This window comes from Myotis davidii, unplaced genomic scaffold (genome assembly GCF_000327345.1).
Source record: "Myotis davidii unplaced genomic scaffold, ASM32734v1 scaffold370, whole genome shotgun sequence".
NCBI lineage: Eukaryota > Metazoa > Chordata > Mammalia > Chiroptera > Vespertilionidae > Myotis > Myotis davidii.
The window spans coordinates 10,570,238-10,580,759 of NW_006288615.1; the positions used below are offsets into that span (position 1 = coordinate 10,570,238).

The window sequence follows — 10,522 nt, forward strand, 5'->3', positions numbered from 1 at the left end:
AATATTAAAAAATGCCATATGCCTGACAATGTTTATCCCAGTGTAATTTATACTACATAAAAATGGAAACCACTCAAATTATGTAAGGCTTTAATAAATTATGGTCCAGTCACTCAATGGAATATACATGGATATAAAATGGTGTGTATTATAACTATCATTTTTACTATCAGTTTCACCTGATGGTTGAAATCCTTTCCTATGCGATCAGCTGATGTTTTCCTTAATTAAAAAGGCTAACAAGAGATGTTGTGCATCATCTGGACTACTGGCATTTTTACTTAATATTATGTCACTTAAATTTTTCTGAGATACTTTAGAGTATTTCATGTGTGAAATCAGATTAAGTGTATTCTTTCTGCTTCAGAAAGCAAAAATCATATGCATAATATGATGAGAAAATGTATAAAGGAGATTTGGAAGTAATCGGCAAACAATCACCTTGGTTTAAGGGTCTGCTTACTTGTGAATCTGGCCACCTTTTCTGTATTGCACAAGCGGTTATTTAATTGGGAGGAATTCAATAAGAAATAATATGCTTTAATTTGGGGCTACAAAGAAAGTAGTTCAATTTGACATAATGAAGAAGTTACATTTTAGTTGAATGTCTTTATAACTAAAGAAGTAAAACAGTATTTTTTAAATGGGGATATTAACTAAGTTTTTTGAGTTATACTTTAGTTTTTTCAGGTCCAAATTGTAGAGGTTTATCATAATCTATAAAACATCTCAAATGTATGCCTGGTTTTAACTTTTCTGGATTATAATATCCCAAAATAACTCAAATTAAGTAAACATCACAGAATGATTCAAGTGGGTTTAAGAAATGATAAATAATTTTCAATAAGGATATACACGCAGTGTGTGGTGGATATAAGTAGCATACCCAACTTGGATTCATAAAGTAGTGACCGCTTAATACCAGTACTTCTGTTCCAAGAAAAGGATATTGAAATACTAGACTTCTTTTGACCAAGGAAATTGAGTCTGAGACACGAACTGACTTCCCTAAAGTCTTAAAGATAGCTCTCCACAGAACTAGAGACAGAATTTTGAAATTCTGTTCCCATTCCACTATATTATCGTATTCACCAGGGCATACAGCCCAGTTTCCCAAGTCATCAGTTCCTGTAGAGATGTCATCAGAAAGTTCTTTTCTCATAAGTATAACAATCTTCTTTTTTCACCCTTGTTCATCAGCATGAGAAAGATCTCTGTCACAGTGATAAAAATTTGGCAATCCTGTTATAATCACTCATAATACACTATATATTGCACAGTACTTATCATAGTTTGTAAGTACATAAATATTCACGTGATATGTCTTTAATATTTTCTCCCACTACTAGAATAAGAGCAGGGACCATATCTGGCTTTTTGTGCCTAATACAATGCTTGACATATAATATTTAATAAATGATTTCTGAATGAATAAGTGGATGGTCAAGTTATTTTCACATTCAAAGGCAATTGAAGGGAATATTAAAGAATAAAAACAGCCCTAGCTGGTTTGGCTCAGTGGATAGAGCATCCTGTGGACTGAAGGGTTCCGGGTTCGATTCCGGTCAAAGGCACATGCCCGGGTTAAGGGCCCTATCCCCAGTAGGGCATGTGCAGGAGGCAGCTGATCAATGATTCTCTCGCATCATTTATGCTTCTATCTCCCTCTCCCTTCCTTTCTGAAATGAATAAAAATATATTTTAAAAAAGAATAACAAAAACATAAAACATGATTTTTTACACTGCCTAATTATTTATGGATCTGATTTTCATGAAAAGTAGCACAGGCCAAATATACAGGAGGCTAAAAGTATTTAGAGAAATTAAAGAACAATAGGTTAATTAAAGGATAATGGATTAAAGGGCAAATAAATTAATGGTGTTTGGTATGTGGCCCTAACCTCTGAAATACACATCAGAAGAACAATGACCTCATTTTCTCACCAAACTACTTACAGAACCCTCGTCAGAGAATGAATATTGGCTTATGTTATTTTGTAAAATACAGGAGGGCAGCAAAATTTTTCTAACCTGCTTTATAAAATGTCTACATAGAAGAAATCAAGTTATGTGTTCTATAAAGCCAAATGCTAGATTCCTAGCTGGTTTGGCTCAGTGGATAGAGAGTTGGCCTGTGGACTGAAGAGTCCTGGGTTTTGGCTCGATCCCCAGTAGGGGGTGTACAGGAGGCAGCCAATCAATGATTCTCCCTTCCTCTCTGAAATCAATAAAAATATATATTTTTTAAAAAGATAAAGGTAAATACTAGCAACCTTGATTAATCTCAGATTTTTTGGCAGACTATTTTAAAAAATATTTTTACCGATTATTTTTAGAGAGGGAGGGAAGGGAGAGGGATAGAGAGATAGAAACATTAATTGGCTGCCTCCTGCATGCCCCCCACTGAGGATCAAGCCCTACCTGGGCATGTGCCCTGACTGAGAATCAAACCAGTGACCTCCTGGTTCATGGGTTGATGCTCAACCACTGAGCCACACTGGCTCAGGCTGGCAGATGTATTAAATCAGTATACTTTTTAATAAGGTTGATTGCATCAGGTGAGAGTTCTACTTTCTGGGCAGATTAATTCTAAATTTATCTGTTTTCCTTATCCCTATGGGGAAAAATGCTTTTAAGTCTACAACTTAACCTATGGCCATTTTTGCCACACACACCTCCACACCCCCCACACCCCATCCCCTCACACCCACCCACACACACACACACACACACACACACACACACCAGAAATTGAATTTAGGAAATACAACTATTTGCATATCTGAGACTTTATTTAATCACGTAACAAATACCTTTTAAATGACAAAGCACAGTGCTAGAAGATATGTGCCAAACGAGATATGAAACCTGCTCTGAAGCGTTTATAATCTAGCAGGATGGTTTAAGAAGGAGGGCTTCAAGTCCAAGAACAGGACTTTCCTGCCTGAAAAGCAATGGCAGGTTTTCATTCACCTCTTCTTCATGGAATAAGCAGCCCCTTAGACTTATGGCTTTACTGCCTACAAATACACTACAGGAGAAGCCACAGGATGAAAAGAGGTATTTATATGCTTACTCAACAAACAAACACTGAGTACCTAATTCAACAAACAAGAAAACTTATTTTTCAATGTAGATGGCTTGTCCTTCAAAATACACAGGGAACACGCTCTCAAGAAGTAGACACGGGTTGAGTAGATGGAGAAACAAGTTCTATCTTAGGATAATTCTATGGTATAAAAAAGCAGCAGTTATTTTTTGCATTGTAGCAAAGTAGAGTTTACGTGTAAAATAGAGTTCAAAGTTCAGTCTTCCAATCTTTCAGATATTGGTTTCTTTCACTCACTCCTTGCCATCAAAGCTATTTTCCCAGTGCCTAGCACTGTGTTGGAACTCAATAACTATTTGTTGAATAACAGCAAACACTTCTGTAATGCATATTGTCTTTTATATACACTGACTCATTTAATACTCTCAATAGCCCCAATGAGGTAGGTACTGTTATTATATATTAACTAGAGGCCCAGTACACAAAATTCATGCATTCGTGGGGAGGGGGTCCCTCAGCCCGGCCTGCACTCTCTCACAGTCTGGGAGCCCTCAAGGGAAATCAGACATCCTTAGTGCTGCCGCAGAGGTTGGAAAGACACCTGCCACTGCCACAGCACTTGCCAGCCATGAGTCCGGCTTCTGGCGCTCCCCCTGTGGGAGTGCACTTACCACCAGGGGGCAGCTCCTACATTGAGCATCTGCCCCCTGGTGGTCAGTGCGCATCATAGTGACCGGTTGTTCCGCTGTTCGGTCAATTTGAATAATAGCCTTTTATTATATAGGATGTTATAGATGAGAAACAGAGGCACAGAAAGATAAAGCAACTTCCCATGGTCACATGACTAGTAAATGATGGACTCTGGCCAGGAAACCCATGCTCTTGACTGCTATGCTATGCCACTTCTAAGCACATAAACAGCATTCCAAGCAAGGGGATGGGAAGGAGAAGGAACTGACAGTGTTTTTGGCCCCACAGTCAGAAAGGAAAGAATTGGGACCTCTGGGACAGCCTGGAGATGTTGATAGCCAGTGAAGAATGAGGGAGTGCTGAGGTTTTAGCCATCCCACGGGAGTTGCTTTGGACAATTTTCAGACGGTGAAATTGACAGAGACTGTCCAATGAGAAAGAAATATGTCAGAAAGCCCTTGTAAAAATCAGAAATGGTTTCTGGCCCTTTGGGGCATTTTTAGTTCTGCTAATCTCTCTCCTTCTTTATGCCATTCTCTTCCTTTGTCCCTTTTCTCTACTATCTCTTTTAGCCTGTTATCCTGTTGACCTACATTTTAATTTATTGTATTTATTAAATCAAATGTATACATAATCTCTCTCTGCACTTCCATGAAAAGGAAATGACTGGAGTTATTTCAAACTTGTTCCTTATTAGTGTGGTACAAGCAGGTCGTGACTCTTAACAGAAGAAAAATCTCCAAAAGTGGACTAAGCCTTAAAAAGTAAAAGATTGCGAAAATAAATGTTGGTACTCCATCACTTCATTATTAGAAGAGAAGGCCAAATCTTAAACACAACGCATTTCATTTTAAAATTCAATATTTTCTTTTACATTTTAAAAATATCCCCAAATTTATATTTAAGAACATTTTAACATTGATTACACTCTTCACTTTATAATAACAGCAAGAATCCATTTTGCCTAATGTCAGCTAAGGAACAGTTGATAGAATGCTGAAATGTCTGGGTTGCTAAAAAGAACATTAAAACATGGGTAAGTTATATTTATGCATTTAACTATGTGAGTATATAAAAATAAGAGGAGTTGTCTGGAGTAAATTCTCAGCACCATCAGGCAATTTGTGTTTAGTCTGGTACAATGTATGGATTAATGAGTTAATCTGGGTATCCTTAGTCTAATTAGTAAGACAATGCAAATAGATATACGTGTGTGTGCATGCGCGCACACACACAATCTGTTTGCTACAAGAACTGGCACTTGTTTGTTAAAGACTGAAAATAAGGATCAACATTGCAGCATTTACAAGCACAGAAGTTGATAAACCACATAACTCAGGTGTGTAAATATGGAATAAATAAAACCAGTATCAGGGACTGACAACAGGCGCATACGCATGGGCTCTGTATTGCCGAAGCTCAGTCGCTACAGTGTGTTTTAGCATAATATGTGTGATGGACAACCCAAACCAAAGGGACCCGTTTTAAAGAGATTGATTTGGGGAGAGGGAAGGTGGTGTGATATTCATCTCTGTATAGCTCCTTAAAACTGATTTACCACAGTGGCTCGTGGAAGTAACAGATGTTTATTTGAATGAATATTCATTGGCTGACATCAAGTCCCAGTAGATGACACTTTCCTCTTAAGAGGTCATATTTTCCTCTTAAAGAGTGTTTGCTATTGCGGCTGCCAATTGTCTATTTGCCAGCTCCTTTGCGAAGGAGCTATGTAAAGTGGAGTATTGATGTATAATGATGTCGAGTCTGAACCAGAGGTAATATGCTAATTAGAAACCGCAATAATGCCAGATATAAACATCATAGTGGCTTACCTTATCCTTCTTGACAGAATCATGATAGCTTCTCCTGAAACAAGCCAATCATGAATTTTCCTTTAAATTACCTTATTACTACACAGCTTCAGTTGTAAAAACATGTATTTAAGATAAAACATTACCAAGAAGTGAAGTGACTTTAAAGTGCCCTAGAAACCAAATAAAAAACTTGATCGCGAAGCTTTAAAAAAAATTATAACATTTTGTATGAATAGAAATTATTATTATTTGGAGCCTAGCTGCATCTCTATCACTTGCTATACAGAATCTTGCTTTCTTCTACGTGTGTTTTTAGAGAAAACAGCAATATCAGAAGTACAGATAACCTGTTACAATTGTTTGTTTCATGAATTCATGCATTGAGACCAGTTTATCGTACCTAAGGTTACTTTGGCTCTGCAAAAGATTATTTTGGCAGAAGTTTTATTAGTGTGTCAAATTGTCTTAAGAAACTTGGCCAGGATTACTGCCCAAGATGGTAACTTATAAATTTTAAACCTTATTACTGCACACTCCAACTGCCTTCCCCTAAGACAGTAGTACTATTGAATTTTCTGGTGCTCTGATCCAAATGCAAATTTGTTACAGAATTCCAGAAACAAATAAGATAATTTTAGAAGCAGAGTTACAATGAGACAATAATCTGGCTATATTTCTTGGTTCATGAAATGCCTGAAGTATTTAGTAACATAACTAAGTCTCCATGATCTATGGTGTTAGAACAGATATAACATATACATTGAAATCTGTAGCTGTTCCAAAAGTATCACTGTTAAGCCATTATAATTAGCCTTCTTTCTCAAATTCACAGATGTGTTTTCCATGATCTAACCCTTTATATTAGTGGTTCTCAAATTGAGCTGCACAGTGATGATGGACAACTTAAAAATAATAGTAATTTATTATTCCATCTAATTAATAAGTATTAATTAGTATTAATTAGATGGAATAATATAAACATATTCCAGCGTGGCTCAGCAGTTGAGCATTGACCTATGAACCAGGAAGGAGGTCAGGGTTTGAGTCCCAGTCAGGAGACCTGCCCATGTTGTGAGCTCAGTCTCCAGTGTAGGGTGCGCAGGAGGCGGCTGGTCAATGATTTTATTTCATCATTGATGTTCCTCTCTCTCTCTCTTCCTCTCTGAAATCAATAAAAATATATTTTAAAATATACAGGTCACACTCCCAATTAACTAAATCATAAGCTGTGGGGGTGAGACCCAGACATTAGTAGTTTTTAAATCTCCCCCTATGAGTCCAATATAGTTAAGATCAAGAGCTACTTAGTGTTAAGGATGCTGAGTATCAGTGATGAGGAGGAACAATAAAAAAAGAATGTCTGTTTACTAAATTAAAGAGTAAATGTCAGTGATTGTTCAAATTGCCATAGACCAATGGTATGTAGAAAGATATATTTTGGCTATTTTTTCCCTGATTTCTTCGAAAATCATAATTTCAGTTCCATCTATTATATGAGAGGGTAAATTTTCAGATCATAGAAGTATTTACCTACTTATCAATATTGAAAGACACCAGTGATATGTTACCCCTATACTTTGATATATAATCATTATTTTTTTAATTTGTGAAGTTATTTTTTCAGAGAAGTGGTTTTTAATAGATACTTAGCAAAATATTTATTCTAAAACTATAATATATATATTATTGCATGGTTATAATGTAGAATGATTAATTTTTAAATGGCATTTGGAGGTAGGAGGGATGTCCTTGAGAAGTGGATTTTAGCTATTCTCAGTTTAGGGTAAAATGATAAATCTATATTTTGTGCTTTTACTCCCTGAAGTTTGTTTGTTTTCATAAAATATGTTTTCCTGAGGTATCTCATAATTATTACCTAGTAAGAAAGATGAATTATAGAAGAGGAAACATTCCCCTAACTTTATTGTAATTTTAGTAAGTTGGAAGCAGTGATTTATTTGCTTAGATATAATTAATATAGAAGGCATTATGGTATATATAGTGCTTAAATTCAAACAAACCAGGGTTCAAAACCTAGTTATGCCCCTCCTAGCCATGTTTCCTAGAATGTATTTATTAGCCCAGGACTCACTTTTTTTCATATTTAAAAGGAGCATATTTATATTTTCTGTGCAAAGTTGTTAGTTGTGGGAGACTAAATGCGGAAATGTTGACAGAGCTTTTAGCATAGTGCCTGGCACATAGTAACCCCTGAATTAATGGTAGTCATTCAAGCTGTTTTAGAAAGCCTATTTTCCTCACTAAGTAATATATACTGTTTTGGTTTTTTTTTTTATATAACTGCTTACTGCAGATTTAACATTCAAGGGGGTTACAGGAAATCTTTGTATATTCTTTTTTTTATTTTATTGATTTTTTTTTTTTTTTACAGAAAGGAAGGGAGAGGAATAGAGAGTTAGAAATACCAATGAGAGAGAAACATTGATCAGCTCCCTCCTGCACACCCCCTATTGGGGATGTGCCCACAACCACGGTACATGCCCTTGACCGGAATCGAACCTGGGACCCTTCAGTCTGCAGGCCAATGCTCTATCCACTGAGCCAAACCGGTTAGGCTGTATATTTTTAAATGCAGGCAAAGAGCCACAGGGCAGTGTTAGTGGCTGCACAGGTGCATGCGTGGCCATGTAAGTTCAGTGTGTAACCCGCCATGCTCATTCACGAACTGAGGGAACTTGTTTTGTGAACAGATGGGTAACATGCAATGTGTGCCTCAGCAAAGCTGAAATCACCTCCTATCACAGACCACCTCAGCCATTACTGAAGAGAGGGAATCAAGAATATTAAATCAGCCCTAGCTGTTTTGGCTCCGTGGATAGAGAATCGGCCTGTGGACTGAAGGGTCCTGGGTTCAATTCCAGTCAAGGGCACATGCCTGGGTTGCAGGCTCAGTTTCCAGTGGGGAGCATGCAGGAGGCAGCCAATCAATGATTCTCTCTCATCATTGTTGTTTCTATCTCTGGTTTCTTCTCCCTTCATCTCTGAAATCAATAAATATATATATGTATATTTTAAAAATAATATTAAATAGCTTATTCTGAGAGTCTCCCATTCTACATATATTGCATTTCATTGATTCTAGAGTCTTCTGATCCGTAGTCAGACGCGTTATCCATTGCGCCATTGGCCCACCTGCATTTCATTGATTCTAATATGCACATTTTAATATCTCTGAAATCAAAATGTTACTATCCGATCGATAATATCTTAAATCACTCTCAGCCAAGCAGTACTTGAGAGGTAGTTGGCATTGCCTGTGACTACATGAACTACAATAGCTTTTCATATTGCTATGATGCATGATAAAAACACAAGGCCAAGTAAGTTTAAGAAAATTATTCAAATAATAACTGTAAAATAAAAATTCTAAGTGATGAAAAATAGTGTCATAGTTTAATTGGCAGTGATTTTTCTTCCTTAATGGCACATAAAATTATAATGCATCTTAGAATCTAATCTTTAATTTAATGTAATATTTTGCAATGTTTTTGCAAAGCAACTTGACAGGATGCTTCAAAAACTTCTACAATGTGGATCTCTCCAGCCATTTCAATGCTCCTAATTCATCCTAAGGAAAGAATCGAAATTAATCCACCTTAATTCTTCTATCTCCGTTGCTGTTTAGTCTAAGTTAAATAATGTGGTAGGTAGGCAGAATAATGCCCCCACCAAGAAATAGATGCCTATGTCCCCCAAACCCTGGAAGCTATGAATATGCAAGGTTACATAGCAAAGGGAAACGAAAGTTGCAGATGAATGAAGGCAGTTTATAAGAGGATCTTAGAATGATTATCTTGGGTTATCCAGGTGGATGATAAGAATCATTAAAAGTGAAAGATTGAAGAAAAGGGTCAGAGCCCTGCCGGTGTGGTTCAGTGATTGAGCATCGACCTATGAACCAGGAGGTCACAGTTTGATTCCCTCTCTGGGCACTTGCCCGGGTTGCAGGCTCAATCCCCAGTGTGGGGTGTGCAGGAGGCAGCTGATCGATGATTCTCTCTCATCATTGATGTTTCTATCTCTCACTCCCTCTCCCTGCCTCTCTGAAATCAATTAAAAAAATATTTTAAAAAAGAAAAGGGTCAGAAAGGAGCTGAAAGGAAGCAAGAGGTTGCAGTAATATGATGTAGTGAGAGAAGCACTCAGTCTGCTATTGGTGACCCTGCAGATGGAGGAAAGAGCTACAAACCCAGGCAGGCAGGAGACCTGAAGAAGCAAGGCCATGGAAACGGCAAGGAGAAGTGTCTTCCCTTAGGCCCTCCAGCAGAGAACGCAGCCCTCGAAACACCTTGATGAGAGAGAGATCGAGGTCAGATTTCTAACCTATAGAGGAGCGAGATAATACATTTTTGTTGTGATAAGTCACTAAGTTTGAAGGAATTTGCTATATCAGCAATAAGTAACTAATACAGTTGATAAGGTAGAAAAACTTTTATGATTGATTGTGTACATTAGGTAAATCATCACTAGACTGTTGAATTTAATAGACCAGTACAAGTTTTAAAAATGTTAGGGCCAATTGCCAGCTTTTGATTTTGCCGCTTTATTTTAAAGTTACTGCTTAAAATGATAACATCAGCATATTATAACATCGTTTTACAAAGGGAAGATAATATATATATGTGTGTGTGTGTGTGTGTGTGTGTGTGTGTGTGTGTGTGTATATATATATGAGCAAATGTTTAAATGAATTTAAATTAGAAAAAACTCATTAAATTGTCTTTATTTTCCTCACTCATCTAAGGACCAATAAACATATCCCCAACAGCACTATAATATGACCAAACATTTGGAACCTCTGCATTAGCAGCATTGTCTTGATTTTAGTGTGTGGACTTTAGAATCCTCTAAAAAGAGGAGCACTGGGATAAAGACAACAACCAAAATCCTTAGATCCTAAGTTATTAATTCAGAATTGTCGGAGGTTTGGAGTTAGACATCTTACGAT

General features: G+C 36.9%; 1 long non-coding RNA gene across 1 annotated transcript; it reads right to left on the reverse strand.

Moving 5' to 3' along the window:
• Positions 1 to 1,164: 1,164 nt before the first annotated feature.
• LOC107182627 lies at positions 1,165 to 9,778 on the reverse strand. Its single transcript, XR_001513357.1, has 3 exons — positions 9,764 to 9,778; positions 5,572 to 5,605; positions 1,165 to 1,214 (listed from the first exon to the last, which is right to left on the reverse strand). It is a non-coding gene; the product is annotated as an uncharacterized LOC107182627 (long non-coding RNA).
• Between the last annotated feature and the right edge of the window lie 744 nt (positions 9,779 to 10,522).